Source organism: Alligator mississippiensis, chromosome 5, assembly GCF_030867095.1.
Source record: "Alligator mississippiensis isolate rAllMis1 chromosome 5, rAllMis1, whole genome shotgun sequence".
NCBI lineage: Eukaryota > Metazoa > Chordata > Crocodylia > Alligatoridae > Alligator > Alligator mississippiensis.
The window spans coordinates 125494532-125519095 of NC_081828.1; the positions used below are offsets into that span (position 1 = coordinate 125494532).

The 24564-nt window shown below is 45.5% G+C and overlaps 1 protein-coding gene across 5 annotated transcripts in view; it reads left to right on the forward strand.

Annotated features, from left to right (window-relative positions):
• Nucleotides 1–24564, forward strand: part of VPS41 (VPS41 subunit of HOPS complex) — a 166581-nt gene that overhangs the window by 33745 nt on the left and 108272 nt on the right. The gene's annotated exons all lie outside the window — the stretch shown is intronic.

Sequence of the window (24564 nt, forward strand, 5' to 3'; positions counted from 1 at the left end):
CCATAAGACGTCGAGTGGGTAAGGTAACTAGTAGGGTGAAAGTACTAGACTTTAGGAAAGCTGATTTAAGTGAACTCAGGCGATTAGTCAAGGATGCACTGCAGAGTAGGAGTTTTGAAATGATGGGAGCCCAAGAAGGGTGGCTGTGCCTTAAGGAAATGATCCTTCGGGCACAAAGCAAGATGATCCCCATGCGGGGTAGAAGAGGGAAAGGGGCCAGGAGGCTTCCCTGGCTGACTGCAGAAATCCAGGGCAGCCTAAGGGCCAAAAGGGGAGCACATAAAAAGTGGAAACAGGGAGAGATCACCAAAGACGAGTATACCTCCTCTGCTCATGCTTGTAGGGAGGCAGTTAGACGGGCCAAAGCTACCATGGAGCTGAGGATGGCATCCCAAGTAAAGGACAAGAAGAAATTGTTTTTTAGATATATAGGGAGTAAAAGGAAGGCCCAGGGAGGAATAGGACCCCTGCTAAATGGGCAGAAACAATTGGTGACAGACAGGGGGGACAAGGCTGAACTTCTCAACGAGTTCTTTGCCTCAGTGTTCCTAAGCGAGGGGCACGACAAGTCTCTCACTGGGGTTGTAGAGAGGCAGCAGCAAGGCGCCAGACTTCCATGCGTAGACCCTGAGATGGTGCAGAGTCACTTGGAAGAACTGGATGCCTTTAAGCTGGCAGGCCCGGATGAGCTCCATCCGAGGGTACTGAACTCACTGGCCGACATCATTGCAGAGCCACTGGCGGGAATATTTGAACGCTTATGGTGCACGGGCCAAGTCCCGGAGGACTGGATAAGGGCCAGTGTGGTCCCCATTTTCAAGAAGGGGAGGAAGGAGGACCCGGGCAACTATAGGCCAGTCAGTCTCACCTCCATCCTTGGCAAAGTCTTTGAAAAAATTATCAAGGCTCACATATGCGAGAGCCCGGCAGGACAAATTATGCTGAGGGGAAACCAGCACGGGTTCATGGCAGGCAGATCGTGCCTGACCAATCTAGTCTCTTTTTATGACCAGGTTACGAAACGCCTGGACACAGGAGGAGGGGTGGATGTCGTATACTTAGACTTCAGGAAGGCCTTCGATATGGTATCCCACCCCATACTGGTGAACAAGTTAAGAGGCTGTGACTTGGATGACTACACAGTCCGGTGGGTGGCGAATTGGCTGGAGGGTCGCACCCAGAGAGTCGTAGTGGATGGGTTGGCTTCGACATGGAAGGGTGTGGGCAGTGGGGTCCCGCAGGGCTCGGTCCTTGGACCGATACTCTTTAATGTCTTCATCAGCGACTTGGACAAGGGAGTGAAATGTACTCTGTCCAAGTTTGCAGATGACACAAAGCTATGGGGAGAAGTGGACATGCTGGAGGGCAGGGAACAGCTGCGAGCAGACCTGGACAGGTTAGACAAGTGGGCAGAAAACAACAGAATGCAGTTCAACAAGGAGAAATGCGAAGTGCTGCACCTAGGGAGGAAAAATGTCCAGCACACCTACAGCCTAGGGAATGACCTGCTGGGTGGCATGGAAGTGGAAAGGGATCTTGGAGTCCTAGTGGACTCCAAGATGAACATGAGTCGGCAGTGTGACGAAGCCATCAGAAAAGCTAATGGCACTTTATCATGCATCAGCAGATGCATGACGAATAGATCCAAAGAGGTGATACTTCCCCTCTATTGGGCGCTGGTCAGACCGCAGTTGGAGCACTGCGTGCAATTCTGGGCGCCGCAATTCAAGAGGGATGCAGATAACCTGGAGAGGGTCCAGAGAAGGGCCACTCGTATGGTTAAGGACCTGCAGACCAAGCCCTACGAGGAGAAGCTAGAGAAACTGGACCTTTTCAGCCTCTGAAAGAGAAGGTTGAGAGGCGACCTTGTGGCTGCCTATAAGTTCATCATGGGGGCACAGAAGGGAATTGGTGAGGCTTTACTCACCAAGGCGCTCCCAGGGGTTATAAGAAATAATGACCACAAGCTAGCAGAGAGCAGATTTAGATTGGACATTAGGAAGAACTTCTTCACAGTTCGAGTGGCCAAGGTCTGGAATGGGCTCCCAAGGGAGGTGGTGCTCTCCCCTACCCTGGGGGTCTTCAAGAGGAGGTTAGATAAGCATCTAGCTGGGGTCATCTAGACCCAGCACTCTTTCCTGCTTATGCAGGGGGTCGGACTCGATGATCTATTGAGGTCCCTTCCTGCCCTAACATCTATGAATCCTAACCTTGGGTACATCCCTACAAACATGTGGTTGTGTTGCAATAATTTGCTTATAACTGTCTACCCGGTATTGATTTGAAATTGTTCTTGAGCTAAAATGCAAACCAGCAGCATTTCCTAAAATTAGGTTCTCTCATAATTGCTAGCGTTGGCTTCAGTTCTGCAAAGACTTACTCAAGGTGATTAACTATATTCTGTGACTGGTTTCAATGGAAGTCAGTGGGACTTGGTGTGTAAATTGTCACTCTTTTCAGGGTTGGGGTGTGTGTACATTGGGCAGAGTGGGGTTTATGCATCATCTTTCTGAAGCATTTGATACAGACTGCTGGACCAGTTAGCTCGCTGGTCTGTTCAAGTAGCAATTCCTGTGTTTCCAGGAAGAGGAGTACAGAGACTTTTTTCTAAACCCTAGGAAGAGGTTTGCAGGTTTTCAGTTTGGAGACAATTGCATGGGATTTGGTGAGGTCCTGCATTTTGGTGACATTGTAACTGCTGTCTCAATATCCTGGTCTGAGCTCTCCTTGTCACTTAGGTTCCCTTTGCTGTCACCAGTATGGCTATCTTTGTCACTGTCAGCCACCTAAGATTAACTGATACTCATCTTCAAATCACGTGCCATTGACAAACTGGTGTTCTTTTGTATTAGGGTTCAGTGCATTGAGTGAGATGAAATGTGTCAAATGTGTTAAATTATGACTAAAAGGCAGCAAAAAAAAGCCTACTAACTCTACTGACAAAGGATGATGCAGAAGCGATTTACAGGATGTTAATTCCAAATGCCTATACATCTCTTTCCTGTTAGACTGGCTACAATTTATTAATGTAATTATTGCCTCAACTGACATCTTGTGGATTAAGGACTTGTAGATTTGAGGAAAGCTGTACAAACACATTTAGTTAAGTAACAAATCAAAAACCTTTTCAGAGGGTAAGAAAGCCTGCCCTTATTTCCAGGTGTTTTAATAAGCATGATGTTTTAAACAAATATAGTACCAGTGTTGGCCAGTGCCTGTGAAATCCTGCACTTGGCTTAGAAAGGGGGAAATAGTCTGTTTTAGAAGTAGGGTTTTTTAATATTTAATTGTTCAGCAGTGATGTATAAGTGCAGAAAACAAATTTAGGTAGCTGATGTTTTAAAGTACTCCTTTTTTTTTTGGTAGGGAGAAATCGAATAATTTTTTAGCATGTCACACTTCTGAGGGCATTCAAGACCTGGAAGAATTTTTGAAGAAGCATGAAATATTTAGGAGTCACCTCCTAACTTGCAGAATTTTTAAAACATGTTTTGCAAACTTCTCAGGCCTAAACATTTTTGTTTTTTTTTTTAATATTTGATGTCTCAAAGTTAAAATAATTTTTCAATGTGGCTGGCAGAGAAAACAGTCACCAGATTCTCCCTTGCTAACATGGATGTTCAAAGGTGACTTGGTTTTTAGCTGTGGAATGATTGTACTTAGACCTTTTAAAGGTCTGGGATATTTCTTAGTTTGGGGCCAGTTGTCTTGCCTACCTCAAGGAAGGTATAGGCAGGAAACCTGGTGTATCAACAAGTTGAAATCAATGCTGCCAAGGCTCATTCAAGGCTTGAAATACCTTTGAAAGGACTTTCTTCAAATAGAGATTACAAGTTTTATAGTGAAGTAGCTCTTCTGTATCAGATAGTATTACTAGGGAGGAGCTGGAACCTAGCTAATTGTTGCAAGTGAAATCATACAGTATTCTTTGACCAAGATAAGTCTTAGCAGTTGATGTATAGTAAAGATGCTACTTTGAATGAAACTTTTGTATCATCGTAGTCTTAACTCTCACACAGTGTTGCTTGTTTTGATAGGCTACTTAAAATTCTCTGTTTATTACTTTAACTACATCATTTTAGTTGTCACTGTCTGACTGCAGAAAAAGATTTATCAGTGAAAGGAAACAGAACAGAATTTAGAGTAAAGATCTGGGCAGAGCAGTAGTATGATTTGGGGCGCTAGGATGGTGTTGACAAATATTGAATTGATGTGCAATCTGAGCCAATTTCTGACTCTTGTAGAAGGCCAGCCAGTTCTCTGGCTGCTTTGTCATACATAAGGCTGGAGATGCATGTATCCACTTCATGATTCCTTCCAGAAAAGAAGTTTTGCTTTATATGGCTCAGGGAAATGAAGAAAAATATTGTAGTTTAAACAAGATTTAAGTCCTCTGCCCATATTTCAGCTGCCCATGAAATACTCATCTTTATTTCCTTTCTAATTAGTTCTCTGATGCCAGTAGTGAAATTTTAGTTGAATTATACGATTTATAACTGGCTCTTCCACACTCTTCAATGTAGGACTCAACATTTTATTCTTTTGGACTTTGGTCTTCAGAATTAGCTGTGTGGCAACTAATAAGATCTGTGTAATTCATTTCTGAGTTTAAAAAAAAAATAACAACAGAAACCCTTTTAAATCCATTTGGATCTACTCTTTTATTCAGATTCATATTAACCTCATTTTAAGAACAAATATTTATTTGGTGTCCTGGATGGTTCAAAGTGTACGAAGTGCTTTGTGGATCTGTCTTAACTTTTATTTTCTTGTGTCAATGACCCTTCCTGATAAAAGGGTCTGGCACTGAACTCAACTAAGGCAGAGTTCACAACCTAATTGCCCTTTTGATGTTGCTAGATATTTAATAAAGTTAAAAGCAAAGAGCTCTTATGGATACTCTGCATATCCTCATGTCTTTTTTGTCCCGGTTGCCTTTGGAGTAAACTTTTATCAGACATATTGTGAGCAGCAAAACCAGGGTTGCCAACTGTCAATAAATTTAGTGACTGTCAGTTTTGAAAAAACCCCAACTAGGCTGCAAATGGCTGTCAGTAAAGTGCATCACAGTGTTTAGCCATCAGTAAAAATATTACACCACAGCTTGATTGAAGCTCTGACAGGCAGACCACAGTTGTGCCATCTGGGCTAGGGACAGGCATTCAAAAAGCCTGAGCCTCAATTTAGTCAGTCTTTGCAGGTTAATCTAACCTGGCTAGACTAAATCAGTTTTGTAACCAGACAGACATCACAGAGATACTAGAGCAGCCCTCCCTTCCCTTGCACAGAGCTGAGCTGAGGGGGGCATGGCCAGGCCCTAGCAGGACCTCTGATTAGAGAGGGATTCTCCCCTTGATAACAGGGCATTTATCAGCTCTGCTATCAGCATTTGACACCTTATCAGAAAATAAAGCCTCACTCATTACAAGCTCTTCTTAAACAGCTTTTTCCAAAGGAAGAAATGCAGGGACATTCCACATTCATGGAAGAACTGGATGCCTTTAAGTCGGCAGGCCCAGATGGGCTCCATCTGAGGGTGCTGAAGGCACTGGCCGACATAATTGCAGAGCCACTGGCGGGAATATTTGAACGCTCGTGGCGCACGGGCCAAGTCCGGGAGGACTGGAAAAGGGCTAACGTGGTCCCCATTTTCAAAAAGGGGAGGAAGGAGGACCCGGGCAATTATAGGCCGGTCAGTCTCACCTCCATCCTTGGTAAAGTCTTTGAAAAAATTATCAAGGCTCACATTTGTGAGAGCCCGGCAGGGCAAATTATGCTGAGGGGAAACCAGCACGGGTTTGTGGCGGGCAGATCGTGCTGACCAACCTAGTCTCTTTCTATGAACAGGTTACGAAACGCCTGGACACAGGAGGAGGGGTGGATGTCGTATACTTAGACTTCAGGAAGGCCTTCGATATGGTATCCCACCCCATACTGGTGAACAAGTTAAGAGGCTGTGATGTGGATGACTGCACGGTCCTCTGGGTGGCAAATTGGCTAGAGGGTCACACCCATAGAGTCGAGGTAGATGGGTCGGTCTCGACCTGGAAGGGTGTGGGCAGTGGGGTCCCGCAGGGCTCGGTCCTTGGACCGATACTCTTTAATGTCTTCATCAGCGACTTGGACGAGGGAGTCAAATGTACTCTGTCCAAGTTTGCAGATGACACAAAACTATGGGGAGAAGTGGACACGCCGGAGGGCAGGGAACAGCTGCAGGCAGACCTGGATAGGTTGGACAAGTGGGCAGAAAACAACAGGATGCAGTTCAACAAGGAGAAATGCAAAGTGCTGCACCTAGGGAGGAAAAATGTCCAGCACACCTACAGCCTAGGGAATGACCTGCTGGGTGGCACAGAGGTGGAAAGGGATCTTGGAGTCCTAGTGGACTCCAAGATGAACATGAGTCGGCAGTGTGACGAAGCCATCAGAAAAGCCAATGGCACTTTATCGTGCATCAGCAGATGCATGACAAATAGGTCCAGGGAGGTGATACTTCCCCTCTATAGGGCGTTGGTCAGACCGCAGTTGGAGTACTGCCTGCAATTCTGGGTGCCACACTTCAAGAAGGATGCGGATAACCTGGAGAGGGTCCAGAGAAGGGCAACTCGTATGGTCAAGGGCCTGCAGACCAAGCCCTATGAGGAGAGACTAGAGAACCTGGACCTTTTCAGCCTCCGCAAGAGAAGGTTGAGAGGCGACCTTGTGGCTGCCTATGGGTTCATCACGGGGGCACAGAAGGGAATTGGTGAGGATTTATTCACCAAGGCGCCCCCGGGGGTTACAAGAAACAATGACCACAAGCTAGCAGAGAGCAGATTTGGACTGGACACTAGGAAGAACTTCTTCACAGTTCGAGTGGCCAAGGTCTGGAACGGGCTCCCAGGGGAGGTGGTGCTCTCCCCTACCCTGGGGGTCTTCAAGAGGAGGTTAGACGAGTATCTAGCTGGGGTCATCTAGACCCAGCACTCTTTCCTGCTTGTGCAGGGGGTCGGACTTGATGATCTATTGAGGTCCCTTCCGACCCTAACATCTATGAATCTATGAATCTATTACCATCTGAGCTGTTGATTACCTCCAAAAAACCCTAAGTGGACACTGCCTATCAGCCTTACACAGCATTAAGTAGCATACCAAATGCTGGCTACAGTCCATGCTGTGGGAGAGAGGAAGAAGGGATCTCTGCTTAAGCAGTGAGTGGTGAGAGCAGGGGGAGGGGGAATGGGGAAACCAGCAGACCCTGCTGTGCCTGCAAGTCTCTGCCAGAGCTGCAGCCAGGGAGCAGAGGGAAGGAGCCATCCCTGCTGGGGAATAGAGAGCCCTGCCCAGCCCAGAGAGCATGCTGGGATGCTGGGGGGGTGTCTGGTTTAGCTTGAACCAGACTGGGTTTGGGACAGACATTATACAAACCAGTTTGACCCAAACTATTTAAGTTTGATACTACATTCAACCAGGCTTATCTCAAACCAGTTTCAGCCATTTTCAAACTGGTTTATATGCACTGAACATCTGTTTTATCACAGATTTAAACCAGTTTCTGATCACTTAAACCAGTTTATATGTAATGTCTGTCTTTAGCCCTGGTGTCCAAGTAAGAGTGCAGCACCGTGCAGGGAGCATTTTCTCATTTACGTGCTTCTGCCTCTGTCTCTCAGGCTGCCTGTAATACTACTGGGTCAAAGATACTCTTCTTTAGTGGGGTCCATGCCAGGATGCGGGGAGTAGAGTTGGCAGGGGTAAGTCCACAGGGTGGGTTGGTGGGTGGGATGCAGTATGGTGCAGGATGTTGTTCAGGGCATTGGGGTGTGGGGTGTGTATGTCAGCAGGAAGTGGGGAAGCCCAGTATAAAACTATTTCTTTGGCCAAGCCGGGTGCCAACATAAGCATTTTTTTTAACTGCATACTTTTCACTGTTAATCAAACTCTTTTACTATGGTTAATGTTAGATCTCTAAATTGGAACCAAGCCCTTATAACTAGAGCCTTGCAGCAGGCCCTGGCTTGGCAGAAGAATTACAATTTTATATTATATAAAACATATACAGCAAAAGCTATGTTAACCAGCACCTTACAAGCTGGCATGCTACGTTAACCAGCATGCCGGCTTGTAAGGGAAAAGTGAAACCGGAAGTGTCCACTATGGCACTTCCAGTTTTGCAGAGCCCCCATGGCCGGGGGAAAGCAGCCTGCGCTGCCAAGCCCCCACAGCCCGCGGCATTGCAGGCTGCGTGGGTCCCCCCTCCCTGTCCCTTGGGGCCCATGGGGCCTGTGGGAGGGGCAGCAACACAACAGGAAGGGCGGTGGCACCCCAGATGCGGCAAGACAGGTGGCGGCCTGAACAGGCAAAGATGCCTGTTCGTGCCGCTCAGTTATCCGGGATATTTTTTTTATCTGGTACCCTCCATTCCCCGTGGGTGCTGGATAACAAAGCTTTTACTGTATATCATTAAAAACATTAGTCTGTTAGGCTGTCAGTAAAAAGCTTGAAGATTATCATTAAATTTCTTGGGTTGGCAACCTTGGATTAGACTAATTTATGAGGAATTTAATATTATGGATGATGTGCAGTCTTACTGTCGATACCAAATGTGGAATTGGCCAAAAGTGGCAACAGGTGCATTAGAGTTGTGTTAATTCTTACTTCAACTATCCTCCTCTTGTTCATGGTTGTACCCTTGTATGTTAGGTGCTGTCTTCTAACCCTGTGTTGTCACTGCTACTGGCAGGGCATTTAAATTTGAATTGAAAGAAGAGGGGTTCTATGACTATGCAAGAAAAATGTCAGAAACTCTGTTTTATTATATGTCATTGGAAGCTTAACTGCAGCCTTCCTTCCTATAGAGTGGGCTTAAAGTGAAAGTCCCCTTTTAGATTTTCAGATGCAACTTCAGATGACCAGTATAGTAAACCTCTGCTTTTTCTGCTCAGCAAGTATCTATTTCCTAAACTCAGTGAGAAAAAAGTGGTGTGTCCAACCACACACATTATTTTATCTTTCTCTCTCTTTCTTGGTTATTGGACACCTTACAGCCATTGAGCCAAGTGCTCACAGATCCTGCCGAGATCTGAGAAGACCACCTGCTCACACAACAAGCCCTCTCCAATGGCAACTTACTAGCCAGACCCCTCTATTTCTGCCTATTTCTCCAGTTGTAGACAGCAGTGAGGATGGTGAGCCCAGAACTTTGCTGTCCCTTCCTGTGTTTAACAAGAACACTGGTGGGATCTGCTTTGAGATTCTTTCTGGGAAGGCACTGTACACATGATCAAAGTCTGTCATTCCCATATCCTCTCTGTCCGCCCTAAAATGCCTTGGAGATGGTGCCTAGTGGTAGCAACACCAGAGCAAGTGTGCCCAGTGTGGTGCGCCCTTTACAAGCTACCCATAGCCAAGAGAACTAGTAACCTCCAGTGGTGACTGGTGCATGGGGCTCTGGCCACGGGCCCTTTTGTCCATCACTTAGACCTGTCAGCATTGGTGGCCTGCCACTTCTGAGAGGAGGAGACTGTCTTCCAGGACTGCCCCCTACTGTAGCTGCTCTTTGTTGCCCTTGACATACTCTTGGTGCACTGGACTGGATTTCTCTGAGACTGTGTACATCTTTCTATCCTGTATCAAGTGACCAAGGAAAGCATGACCTGCCTTGCCAATTTCCTGCTGGGACAGGCCAAGATTGTAACTCTGAAAAGCCACAGGGGCTGATTCCAACTCCTTTTCTGGCCTGGGCACATGTCATATTTTGATTTTGGACACTTCTCCTTGCAACAAAATGTGTACCAGTTTGTGTTGTGTTAGGCCATTGGGGAGATCCGCTTCAAGGAAGAAAACAGACACCTGGTCCTATATGTGTAACCCCATTAAAGGCATGGGGGAGGGGGTTTCAAACTCTGATTTGGGGCTGTCCGTGGGGGGCGCCAGTTGGGATGACTGCTCTGGGCCCTGTGGACAGTGCCGTACAGGCTCTGCACTCTGCCCACTCATCACCCCCTTCCCCTGTGCTCTGGCCGTATGCCACCCTTCTGCCCCCCCCCCGCTCCATGCTTTGGCCGCTTACCACCCCCCGGCCCCGCACACCCCTAGATATGGGTCTGCTCTGATGACATGGTATTTTGTTGGTAACAAGTGTTTTATGCTCCGCCCCGGGAGGGCCACATACCTTTGCGCTTTTACCATTTGTTTTTGTTATTTTTATAATAGGGGTTTAAAAATTAAGTCTCTCTCTCTCTCTCTCTCTCATTCCAAAACTAAATGTGTATGTAGGTGAGAGCTAAACTTTCACAATTTAGACTTTTGTTCTTGTGTATAGATTTGAGCTCATAAAAACTGTTGTTAAGTAAAAAACAGACAAAAAATACCCCCCTCCAAACCTTACCCAGAAAACAAAGCAAATCAAGATGAAGTGCACGTTCTGTTTAAACCAGAGGTGTCCAACCTTTTTGAATGTGGGACTGGATCACGGACTTTTTATCACTCAGTGGGCCGGCGAGCCATATTCAAAGATGTCACAGGAAGTGGTATCATATCAGGAAGTGATGTCACGTGACCTTTGACACCAGTGAAGTTGCAGGGGTTGACATGGTGCTGGTTGACATGGCATGCATGCCTGGGTTGACATGGTGCTGCAGGAGCCGCTTGGCTACAACCAGGCTGACCTGGTGCTGGGGAAGCCGCGGGGCCAGGCTGGGATTAACCTGGGGCCCACCCAGCCTGCCAGTGCCATGCCCGGGTTGATATGGTGCTGCAGGACCCACCTGGGCAGAACAGGGTTGGCACCGGCCAGGAAAAGCAGCATGCAGCTGAAGCCGGCTTGCTGTGTGCTGCTGGGGATGGGAGGAGGCTGGCCAGGTCTGCACTGGCCAGCAGAAGCAGCAGCGGAGCTGTGTGCCGCTCGGGATTGACCGGTGCAGGCTCATCCCATCCCGAGTGGCACACGGCTCCATCGCCGCTTCTGCTGGCTGGTGCAGACCCAGCCGGGCTCTTCCCGTCCCCAGCAGCACGTGAGAAGCGGCCCCCTTGGGGCCTTGCATGCGGGCGGCTGGGCCCGGAGAGCCACAGTGCCCGATGGGAGACTGGCTGGTGGAGCAGGTGCAGCCTTGCTGTGGGGCGGGGCGGGGCGGGACAGGACAGGACAGCGGGGCTGGCTTGAAGTGGGCGGGGGGGGTGAGGAGGCAGACGCGGGCCGGCAGTACCAGTGGCTGCTGCTTGGCCTTCCACGTGGGGCCGCTCCCCCGGGCCCCATGGGGGTAAGCAGCTCCCCTCCCCTCGCTGCCAACTGGGGCCCGCAGGCCGGCCCTGCCTGCCTCACCGCGGCCCAGCCGCTGCTGCCACCTACGCAGCTCCGCATTCTGCTGCGTTCCCTGCCCGCCTCGCTGCGCTCCCTCCGTGCTCTCTGCCTGCCTCGCTGTTATGAATTATTATTATGTTATTATTTCGCTGTTATGAATCAATTCCTTGTGGTATCAGCCAAATATCCAAATGTAGGCTTTCATATTCATAATACTAACCAGTATTATACATCCTTTAGGCCACTGATTCTCAACCAGAGTGCCATGGCACCCTAGGGTGTTTTGACACTTTCAAGCATGCCATGTGCTGCCATGCAGTGTTAGCCCTGTTCTGTACAGACATTATTCACAGGATGAACCTAGAGATTTCAAACAGGAATCCAGAGTGTTAAAAACATTCGGACCTGTTGGAGTTCTTTGCAACAGAAGAATTATTCTACTATTTTCCCATAGTCAAAAATGAGTAAATGCTAAGAGCTGGTATTTTCTAAGGGGTGCCTTGAGTCTAATGAGGTTGAGAACCACTCCTCTAGGATAAAATAAAGACTATTTATTTTATCCAGTTATAAAACCTGCATTGTATAACCTTCGATTATAAAACCTCAATCCCCTGATTCCCGGGTACTGTCTTCCTTCTTTTACAATTCTTAAGCCCCTTTCATATATTGTATGTAAACCACTTTCTGAGATCCACCAAAGAATGTACCGTCTTCCTAAGCTTAAATATTTGGTTACTATTCAAATGCATGCCACATTTCCCTCTTACTTAACTTTTTTTTTCTTCTTCTTAGCTTTGATTTTTAAGATAATATAAGATATTTTTGTGTAGCGTAATTGGTTAAGTTGTATTCAGAGTGTATACTACAAATACATAAGTATTTTTGTTATAAGAAGTAATTATGAGTGCATCTTTAGTAGATACATCAGTCCATATCATATCGGCACCAATAAAAGGAAAACTGACATGATTGACAATTGGCTTTTTTTTGTCTGATGTGGCCGATAATGTCACTGATAAATGCCACATGCATGGGTACAGCTGCAGCATGCACAGGGCAAGGAGTGTGGCCCAGCAGCTTGGAGAGCAGCGTCCGGCCAGTAAGTCTGTGGAGGGGAAGGGGTGTGTCAGAGGGTGCAGATGGAAGCCTGCACAGTGAGGGTGGGAGTGGGGCTGGGACAGGGGCAGGCCCTGCCAGCCAGGGATTGGTGGGGTGTGGGATGGAACTGCAAGTGGCTTGTCTGCGGGGCGTGGGAGCGGTTTCCAACCCCTGTGCACACCTCCAAGGGAGGCATGGGGGGCATGTGCCCCCTGGATCTGTGTACAGGGCAAGGGTGGGCTGCCTTCTGCGGGCTAGGGTTGGCAGTGGCATTGGATTCTTCTGGTGGAGGGGTTGGCCTGGGGCTATGCTTCGAGTGGGCAGTGGTGGTGCTGGGAGTGGGGGGCTACAGACATCCCAAAATTCACCGTAGTCCCCTGTAACCTCCCCTTCCTGTTGCTGCCCACCCCGAGTGCAGCCCCAGCCCAAACCCCATTCTTCTGGGAAAAGCCCAGTGCTCTCCCACCCCCTGGCCCCAGCCCACAGCAGGCAGCCTACCCTCATCATGCACACAGATCCAAGGGGCACATGGCTCCCACACCTCCCAGAGGTGCATGCAGTGGCGGTGCCACTCATGGCTCCATCCTATGCTCCACCCTTGCCCTGGCTGGTCAGTGCCTACCCCTGCCCCAGCCCTAGCCCCACTCCCTCCCCCACCATGGGGGCCTTGATCTGCACCCCCATGCCCTTATGTCCCAACAGATTTACCAGCCAGATACTGCTCTCCAAGCTGCCTGGCTTGCATATCAACAATTTGATCAGTTAGGAAGCCATATTGGTCAATATAATTGGGCATTGGTATCTGCCTAAAAAATCTTTATTGGTGCACCCCTAATCTTTACGCTCTACTCCATGCTTTCTACAATGAGCTTGTTAGCATCTAATATTATTAGAACCTATGCTGTACTTCAGGGGCAGGCAATTATTTTGACTGGAGGACCACTTTAACGAGTTTTGGTGAGCTGTGGAGGGTAGCAAGGGTACCCCTGCCCCCTGGTCACCATCTTAGGAATACCTGCCTGCCACTGCTGCCATGGCTTCCCAGCCACTGCTGCCACTCCCCCTACCCACTCACCGCTGCTTCTAGCCCCTGCCCACCTGCTGCTCTGGCTCCAGCCCACCCTTTCCAACAACTTGCAGTTCCCAGCTGCATGGCTGGAACCTCACGGGGTGACATGGAACCAGCTCAGCTTGGTGTGGGTCCCATGGTTTGGGAAGATCGTGGTGGTTTCTGCTCTCCCCCCTGCCTCCTGGCCAGGCCCTGCCAACTCCATGCCGTATGGTGCAGCATGGATCCAGCTCAGCCTGGTTTCCACAACGTGGACTGAGCGCTGCGGTTTCCTCCCCTCCCTCCATCCAATCCTATCAGACTTTCTGCTCAGAGGGAGGGCAAGGAACAGCCAAAGGGTCACCAGACTAGAAGCCACAGAGGCTTCCAGTTGGGGGCTGGGAGAGGGGCGGGGCCAGCTGGGCCTTGCTGCTCAGCCAGTGGGTCCTTCTGCCACTGGTGCCTTGTCATCTTTGACAGGCAGCCACGTACAGATACTTTTCTGAAAGTTTTAGGGGCCCCGCGGGCTAGATAGAATGGCCTGGTGGGCCAGATGTAGCCCACGGGCTGTATTTTGCCTGCCTCTCCTCTACATCTATCACGTGTTAGTGTGCGACCCTGGCTTCCTAGCCCAATCACTCCATTCTACAGTCTAAATTTTCCCTCCTGTTTGTAGTAAGCTGTTCTAGCTAAGTGCAAGCAGTGCCTTGTCATTGCTTTAGTTGTTAAAAGGCAACTATTCATTGAATAGTCATGTCCTTTTTCCATTCTTGTTGACATGCCAGTTCATCATCTCTGCTATTTGTGTGTCTAAGGCCCCCTCCACACATGCAAGTAAAGGTGCAAAGGGATCAAAGGCATGATCCACACAATCATGCTTCCTGCCATGCCACTACATGGGCATAGTAGGAATCGTGCATTAGATTCCATCATGCCTTCTTGCTGCATGCACCCCTGTGTTTGGGAGACAATCTCCCATTCTCAGGGGTGTGTTAAACCTCGGGGTGGGAGATCATGGTAACTATGATCATAGGCAGAGGGAGAAAAAGATATTTGGGTGTGGCTAAGCACATGCGTGTGCCCCCCCTCAGCAGGTAAGTCTGTGGGGGAAGGAGCGGGGGAGGGGAAAGGGGGTGCAGATTGAGGCCCCTGTGGTGAGAGAGGGAGTGGGGCACAGGCAGAAGCAGGAGCTGGGGTGAGTGGGGCCCTGGCTGGGCTGGGTGGTGGAACAATCAGAGCCTGGGCGGTTCGTCCAGGGGCGCGGGGGCTCCTGCTGCTGCATGCACCCTGACGGAGGCTCAGGGAACACAGGGCCCCTCCCAATCTGTGCATGGGGTGGAGGCAGCTGCTGCTGCCTGCTGGGCTTTGCTTTCTGCTGCAGCTGCCCCAAGTGCAACTCCATGTGTGTCCCACCGCTAGGTAGGCAGGGGGCACGGTGCAGTCCAGTGGCAGCAGACATGTGGCATTGCACTGCTCGCAGGACAGCTGCAGCAGGGAGCAAAGCCCAGCGTGCAGCAGCAGCTGCCTCTGCCCCACATACAGATTGGGGGGCATGTGCCACTGGGCCTCTGCCAGGGTGTGCACAGCAGTGGGATCTCCCCATGCCCCTGGATGAACAACCCAGGCTCTGATTGTCCCACCACCTGGCCTGGTCGGGGCCCCACTCACCCCAGCCCCTTCTCTTGCCTGTGCCCTATTCCCTTCCTCATTGCGGGGGCCTCAATCTGCCCCCCGCTTCAGCCCCTTCCTCTTTATAGAATAGATTGATACTTGCCTGCTGTGCTGGGCAGCCAGTGATTTCACACGCTGGGCTGCAATCCTGGTTGCATATGCCTCACTTCCCACCCTGCTGCCCTGAGGTCCTACTTGCTGTCCTGCATTTGGTGGGGCTGAGCCACATTAGCCCCAGACTTCCACCTATGACTGATCTCCTAGTCGTGTGAGTTTTGTGCATCATCAAGGCTGTGAGATTGTAGCCACGGTCCGCGGCTGAGACCTGTGGCTGGAAGCACGTGCCCATAGCTGACAGGGTTCCCAGCCACAGGGGAAACCCAGCTACACCTGCAAATCAAAGCTCAATAGCAACCAGCTATAAAGTTAGTACACGTTTTTGAGGTCTACCTTTATAGCTAGTTGGAGCTTTTTATGGCATGATAGGTACCTGCACATATAGCTGGTGTCAAGGTAATTGTGCAATTAACCAATTAATTGTAGGATACGTGTAACTTGTAGAGGAGGCCAAAGGCCCATCTGCTGGTGTGCAGCTGAACTACTGGTCAGTGAAAGAGATGGCTACAGTGTTCCCTGCAGTAGGAGCAATCATTGATGTAGTCTTTTATCAGAGAAAAGACTTATTACATAGATGTGCGCTTTCTAAATCCTAACAACCTTTAAAAGCATAGGAAGGATTTGGGAAGGATTGGCTCCTAAGAAGCTAGTCTACTGCTGATTCTCAGAGCTCTTTTCCTTTTGTTAAATTGCATCTTATACTTGAAACTGGTATTTCCTTTTGTATAGAAGTAAAGGGCTCTTATGTGCACATATGCTAAAATAACACCAGTTTTCATGTCAGAATTCCTTAGAGTTTTGGCATTAATAAAATATTATTTTGCATTAGAAAATGTTTTCCTAGTTAGAAAGTCAAAAACAACTGTATTGCAAAGGACAGTGTTTGTTATACAAGGTGACATTAATGGTGGAGCAAAGGCTTTTTTGTTTCATTGTATTTGTTTGTTTGTTTATAGCTGGATTATTAAGAACAAAGTGTGACACAGCAGCATAATATGATGAACCAAAATGAAGAGGGAAAGTGTTGTTGATGATGAACTATGTACATCCAAAAATAATTTCCCTTTTGGGAAATAAGACTTACACCCTGTCATGTATTTTTAAATAAGTATGGTGGTGGTTTGCAATCCTGATAGAATACTAACTTAAAGGCAAGTTGGCTACTGTCCTCTATGTTTACTACTGTGGTGGGGGGGTGGGAAGGGAGGGGCAGAAGTCTATGTCGAGTAGTTCATTTTTCCAGCTGATTCACAACTGAGATAGTCTTGAAGAGGTGTACTCCTCTTCCACCACTGGCACCACTGTTACACAAGGAAGTGAACGTAAGAGAAAGTTTAGAAATCTATACCTGCATATTTTCAAGACTTGGAAATTCAGTCCTTCACTTCAAGAATAGACCAGCTGATATTGTTTACCACTAAAAAACATTTGCTGTATGACGATGGAGTTTTGAAGCTAGGAGGTCTGAAATATGGTAGATGTGAATGAGGAAAATAAATGGAGAATAAGACTCTGTGTGGGTGTGTGTGTGGGGAAGGAGTCCTATACTGTGTCTGGTATTGGTGTAGAGCCTCTAGTTCCTCTACTATTGTCTAGGTGAGCAAAACTCCTTCCTGCATAGTTCATCATCTTCTTGATCCAGTGCTTGGCAAAGTTGTTTTCAGTGTGCACTGGCTTTGGCTCCTAATCTGCAGTTGACCTTAAAGTCCTTCCAAATGGTCGCTTTCACCTCCTCTCTCATATTTTAATGCTTGCACATTTTTTCTTTGACTCACCAAACTGGTATATTTGAGGAAACTCAGTGCCTTGCAGGATCAGACCATAATTCTGTGAGGACATCTGGGATGGGGTACTTTCCAGTTGACCACCCTCTGTGGCAAGTGCTAACACTCTGTTTTAAGATGTTTTTCTATGTTATCTGGTCTGTAAGAGATGTTTACGACATATTTTTTGTTGCTCTTCTGAATTTTGGGAGAGGCTATATAGCTGCTCTTTTTAAAAAAAGAAGATAAAAACCAGATCATTTTGAAGTGAACCGAGTTTCCAGTCTCTTCCAGAATTATTTGGAAATTCTCCAAAGAAAAGTAATCCTTTCTTTATTTTTATATATTTTTACAAAATGGTTAGTAAGGAGTGTAATTTTCTCCTGCTTTTACTGTTGTCAACTAGATATTGGAAAAGGGAAGAAAATATTGGAGAATCTCAGTTGAATCGGTTGCTACTTCTTCCAGCACTTCTGACTTATTTCCCCAAATGTTTGGCACCCAGTTAATTTAAAAAAAACCTGAATTAATATGATCTTTTTTTACTCTTGTTTTCTTGTGGAAACTACCAGATTTCTGCTCCATGAATTTGGAAGAAGTGGGAGCGATGCAGTTCTTAAGGTTGGTGTTAAGAAAGGGGGAGTGCCTTATGGCAGAAAACACTCCCAAACACTGATGGCAAGGCTGTTGCTCCCTATTTTACTTGACTAGCAAAGAGCAGAGTTGAGATCTGGGACTATCTAGGAAATCTTCCAGTTTTAGAAGACTGGTAAAGTACTGAGGAAAGTATTGGAAGCCCTGTTTCCCTGAGACCTATAATAATAGGCTAGTCAAAGGATCAGAAAAATGAATCTGTACAGAGAAGTGCTGCAGTGGCAGGAATATGAACTATAAAGCCTGGCAAACTATAAACCCTGTAGGTTTCTTCTGTATGTCACTTTTGTGACTTGTGGTTTACTTTATAATTGGAGACTCACATTTTCCACCTTCTGGGAGGAATACTACAAAAACCTATGGAGAAGTGTAATGAAGTGACCATTATTAACCTGTAACCTCTTTTCAGAGTAAGTTTGTTCAAAATCCCTCAACTGTTTTTAGAGCTGTTTTGATAGTTATCAAAGCCCAGTTCCTAATTCAGTAGCCCAGTGATTCTCAACCAGGGTGCTGTGAAAGCCTTTGAAGGGTGGTGTGGGGAAGAGGAGATAAGTAAGATTAAATGCAGGCTCCAATGAGGAGAAAAGTTGAGGCTTTTCCCTTCCAACTGCTCTTCCTCCCTACACTTACTTCAGTGTAGTCTGTCAGCTGTTCTTTCTCCTTCCTGGCCCCTCTGTAAGGAGGTAAGACCTAGGATAAATAAATTTACTTTGAAATGGGGTGATGCTCAATTTAGGAAAGTTATGGAAGGGTACATTGAGTCTTAAAAAGGCTGAAAACCACTGCAGTAGCGGGTCAAGGAATTTATATTCCAAAATGACTATTCAGTTAGTCATACTGGGGTACTTTATTCCAATGAAAGTTGATTGATGCTTGACTCTGTTTTTATTACATTTTCTTTCCACTCTGTAATAGGTCACCACACTTGCACAATCTCTTGGAAGGCTGCAGCCTTTCCCTCTTAAGGCAGGGGTGGGCAATTATTTTGGCTGCAGGGCCACTTAATGAGCTTTGGCTACAAGGGTAGCCCCGCCCCTTGGCCCCCCCAGTTGCCATCCTGGGACTAGAAGTCCTGCCCCCTAACTCCTGACCTTTTCCACCAAAAGTCCCTCCCCTCATCCCAGAAGTACTCCTTTTGGGAAGGGGGTTTGCCATCTTGAAACTTTATAACCCTCCCCCCTCCCCCCCAAATTATATGCTAAAATCAAATATCCACAAAGTTTTAATTTTATTTTTAAAAAATTGTCCTGATTTGTGTGTTTGCATCATGTATATAGAAGTGATTGCATAATACCTCAAAATGAAGTCTTACTCTTGTACATTGCAGGGGTATTGGTGGGTGTGTGAGGGGTTTGTGGGGGTCTGTGTGTGTGGATCTGTATGTAAGTGGGGTGTGCGGGTATGTGTGGATGTGGGTAGGAGGGTAGGTATGCAAGGGCCTGTGAGAGAGTGTTTGTGGTGATGTCAGTGTGTATGGGGTGGCTATGGGGTTTGTGAGGTGTGTGAAAGGGGAGAGTGGCTGTGGGGGGTGGGCATGCTTGGGAGGGTATGAGTGCATGTGTGTGATGGGGGGGTGTAGCAGTGAGCAGGGCTCCCCCAGAGGCTAATGGGTGTGTGTTTGTGGGCAGGGGGGGTGCATGTTGGGAGGGGTGTTGGGGGGTGAGGTTTGTGGCGGGAGCGTTTGTGGGAATGGAGTGTGCACAGGGGAGAAAAAGCTTTTCCTGCACACTGAGCAACAGTTTCTGCCTGGCTGGCACTGCTGCTGACACTGTTTAGCATGAGCTGGTAAGTCCGGAACAGGTGTGGGGCAGGTTGGGGCTATGTGGCATGGGTCCCCACTGGTACCACAGGGCTGGGACCAGTGACGGTGGCAGTCAGGAGGAGTGGCCACCTGGAAAGTTAGTCCAGCCACAGAGCTGCTTCAGCCCCACTGTGTGCCCAGGGAATGGTAAGACACATTGTGGCCAGATGGTGCCTGGGCCAGGTGGGACCAAGTAACCTGCCGTGGGCCAGACAGCCCCTCTATGCGTGGACTGTATTTTGCCCACCCCTCCTCCTAAGGCATTGCAAGAGCACCTGATCTCTTCTGTAGGCTTGTTTGTGATGCATTATACTCTCATGCCTTCTCTCTACTAACAGTGATCAAAAAGTGCAGCCAAACTTAGTAGCCTAGTGGGATCAAAAGTAGACACTGGATGGAGAATTTAAGTTTTTGTTGGCCTGAATATCTCCACATGACATAGAACTCGAGGAATATTGTGGCTTAAGCAGCTATGTGGTCTACATGGATGTAAACGTAACCATGTTGTAATGAGCTAGGAACCCCATTTGTCAGAAATAAGTTAGCAGGCAGGCTCTACTAAAAAACCAGCGAGTTTTCCATGTAGATTTGTTTCCAATAGCAGTGTCTTGTTCTATCTATTTTTTTATTTTATTTTATGTTTTTTTTGGACAAACACTCTTGATTATCTAACACAATTCCAGACTTAGAGAGATCCCTTGTTAATTTTTCTTTGGATGGTTTTTTATTTGAGCCTGTAGTTTACAAACAAGATTAAGGAAATCACTGAAGTGGAAAATATTGAAATCACTGTAGGCTTTTCTGTCTTTCTCACTGTTTCCCTTAGCTTGTATACCAGACTAAGAGATTCCTTGCCTTTATCCTATTTTAGATTTAGATAACCTTTCAAAATCTTTCTAAATTTTTTTTTTTTTTCAGATAAAGACTGCTTCCCTACAGAAAAAAATAGTGGGTTATATTAGTTTATTCAAAACTCCGATACTGTTACTCCCCCCACAACCCCCCACACCCCATATCCAGTATAACTTCTGAGTATTTATTTGGAAGATGACGGATTCAGAAGCTTTACGGGAAATGCAAATTTTCACTTCCTTCACACTACTCTTATTAGACTGTTTTGGTTATCAGTAAATTCATTTTATATTAAGAATGGAAAGTTATGAATTCAGCATATTATTTTCCTTCTTTACCTATGGAGACATGTTTATTTCTCTGTGTTTAAGACCTAGTTTTTTCATATTGTAAGCTTTTTGCCATTACATGAAGTTTATTTAGAGCATTTAGGAGAGAGAGAGATTAGGGGGTGGGGAGAGGAGTATATTGGGTGGTCACTTTCTTTTTCTTATTTTTTCCACTGATATCAAACTAGTGTTTAGAGGCCTCAATGTTGGGAACCAGTGCAAACATAAAGAAAATGATTCTCTCTGTTCCACAGGGCTTACCATCTAAAATCAGCTTGTGGGTAGCAGGGAATAGGTTATTACTGAGCATATCTGGTTACATGTGCCAGATGCCATGGTGATGGCCTCTGATATTAATGACTAATCAGTAGGCAAAACTAGGAGACAAATCAGTTTGTTTGTTTTTTTTTAATGCTGAACTTGTAGAGTGACTGGCAAGACATGGCTATAGATGGAGGATTGGCCATTTTAATTAGAGTCATCTGTTAGCATGGTGATTGGAATGACAATCATCTTGTATTGTATAAAAGGTTTATAGATATTATTCTTTTGGTAGTGTATACAGGATACCATACCTTGGGTTAGGTTGTTTTTTGTTTAGCTGTGAAAAATTTAAGAAAATACTTTTAGTAAGCAGGATTTCTATGCAGTCTTATCTTCAGTGTATTATCAATGGGTGCCTCTTATAGCAAGCTCATCTTACTTCAAGTATTATTGAACACTGCTTTGCTTTTCACACTCTTAATGTGTCTGTTGCTTGCTTGCTAACCGTGGCTAAAAGGCATGAAGTCACAGGCAACTATTAAAATGTTTAGATTTCTAGCTTGTAAATATTGCATCTCTTATAGAATTAGAGTAAAATCCAGTCTTATGTTTCTTATTCATTCTACTTCATATCCATGGGGATGTAGCATTTGTGAAAGAATCAATTATCCATTTGTTAGTCAGAGGAGCTTTACAAATTATACATTAGCAGATTGATTTCTTAGGTCCACCGTTGGGGGACTGATAGTATAAGGTGGGATGATGATGAGTGTCAGGGGAGAAGGAGTTGCCACACACAACACAATTAAAAGAGGCTTTTTGAATGGCTGTGAATTTATTCCTAATTGAAGAGCTGACATAATCCATACTAAGTGTGTTTATTTCAAGCATTTTATTTAAGTAATTGATTGTTGCGCGAGGTGCATTTGTTGACAGTTACTTGACTTTTTCTTCAAATTTAGGGTTTTGCAAAAGCTTGTATCAAACCTATATGTGTAAGATGCCCACTGGCCTCTTTCCTTGCCTAAACTTTTTTCCCATTTAAGGTAACATTTTTTTGTTCTATAGTGTCAGCTTGACATTATTGATTTTTTTTGAACAGTCAAACTTACTTATATTGTCCAGAATTCCAAATGTGTCTCCATCAGAAATAAAACTGCAGCTAATGGAAATTCAGCTGAAGACATTTCCACCTCCCCCCCCCCCCCCCCCAACAACTACCATGCTTTCTTTATGAAATTCTGATTTTGTTCTCAGGTTAATCATTTCACTGTGGAGTCCTTCATAACTGCAGTGGTTCCTCCTTATCACCAGAGTTAAAGCATATTGCTTTTGTTGCGTGGCTTTTTAATATTTGGGCTAACAGCATTTATACGGTGCCATAAGTGTACTTGGCACTTTACAAATGAATAAGCTGTGGTCCCTGTCCTGAAGAGTTTACAATCTGAGCACCATATATGGCTCATCACAGTGTAAACTGTTATGAATATCATTGATGCTTTTTGCACACTTAAATGTTCCATCCCAGTTGTTGTGGCACTGAGCCTGATGATGATCATGATCAGTATTGTTAATTGAATAGCGCCGATATTAACATTACGTTCTTAATGCCCATATTCAAACCTAGTTTCAACCCATTGGTTATAATGTTTAGACTTTTTGTAAGATGATGCACATAGCTCGAAAGTTTTAATTTTTTTTTCTCCATCAAAATAAAGCAATTTGAAATGTAGTCACTTTAAATACAAATGCACAGGTTCTCCTGCACAGTGTCATCTTTCTTTCAGATTTAATGAGGTAGCAGCTGAGGGTGTTTCTCCATGGTACAATGCAGTGCTGCATAAAGATATTTGTGCTAGCTCCAGACAAGCTGGCATGTCTACATAGCTTAGTGCAGCAACATATGGAGATATTAGCTGGGGTCCCAGAACCAATATTGCTTCATCAATCTGGGCAGAATGCCACCCTGATGTGGCTATAATGCTTGTGGTTCCAAAACTAGCATGTGCAGATCTCCGGTATCTGTACGTAGGATTGCTTTGTGCTATACAAGTGAAACCTAAATGTCTGTTATTGTTGAGAAGCTCCTCCCCTTTATGCGGGCACATAAATAGGTTTTCAGGAAGTTTGTTCCCTTTCTTAAAAGTGAGTGAGAGAGAGAGAATAAAGAAAAAAATATCATCATGAAGTTCAGTCCAGTAAAACAGTCGAATCCATCAGGTGAAATCTCGTTACAAAAATAAAGTTGCAGTACCCGTAGTTGGCTAATGGACCTTTATTTCAGTTGCTGATTTTTTTTTTAAGTTTTTTTTACTTTTTTTAATTCTGCCATAAAACTTAATGTAAAAACTAGGAGTGAGAGAAATACACAACCTGTTAGTATTATCTGTACTAAAATTTCAATATTTGCTATTAATGGTTAAATTTAAACAGTCAACTGTGTTACTGTACACTCTTCTATTCTTGTATGGCACCTGATGTTAAAAGATGGGAAAGACATGTTTAGAAGAAGTGCCTTAGTTTTTATTATGCATTATATTATATATAGCCTTACACAAGTCTAAATGAATAACTGCATTTAGAGGTGAATACTACTCACGTCTGAAATTCCTCCAATCTATGTTGTACTTGCCCATTATGCCCATAATGTATTGCATGTATTATAATATATGTAATGTGCAATGTATTACTCATCACAGTGTACATATGTATATAAATATGTATATATGTGTACAATATGCTTATATATATTATATAATATATGCATGTATATGCAATATATAGAGTATGTACATAAATATAATGTATGTATATATAATATTCATACACATATATACACAATACATATATATGTATAAACAAGCAAAAAAGATTATAAACTCTTTTTGTTCTCTCTAATCTTAGAGAACCTGCTCCTTGAAGGAGTCAAGCTATGGAGAAAATACCCCTCCCACTCCCCACCATATATTTTGAAATGCCTAAAATATATGGCGGAGGGCATTTTCCATGGCTCAACTCCAGAATGGCCCTGAACTGTGGAAGGTGTAGGGAGCATTTCCCTGTGGCCATCAGGTACCCAGGTCAGCCCTGGTTTGCCTGCAGGTATGAAGGGGCAGCTGCAGGCTGAAACACCTGCATGCTCCCTCTTTTGCCAACATTTGCAGTGCTGGAATTACATACTTATCCTTTGCCAGCAGTAGTGCAGTACAGTTCTTTTTGTTGGGTTTAGTATATTAGTAACAGTTGCGTGCATACATTTGTGTGCAGGCTATTTACATTTTCATGATTAATCTGCAAAGTTTTTCAAGTTAAAATCTGCGTTGAGAACCTTAAGTGGTAACAGAAAAATGATAGTAACTTTGATAATACGGGGCATAAAATCATTATTCAAGTGATCAGAATTTTTTTGTGCAGTATAGCGTAGTCAGATATTGGCTAAATATTGAGATTATTCTTATAGTGTTAAATATCTTAGTTAAATGCTCTTGTGCCCAGTACTTGATGTCAGTGCAACAATTTCTGTTAAACTAAGGTACTGTTAAGTGCTGTGTAACTTTGTGGGTTACAGATAGAAGAAAACAATCACCTTAAAAGAGTAGTAGAGATAAAATTAGCAAAAGTATTCTTGATGCCCTTCTCAGTAACTACCTTTTAACAATAAGGTATAGCTTGTATAGTTTTATGAC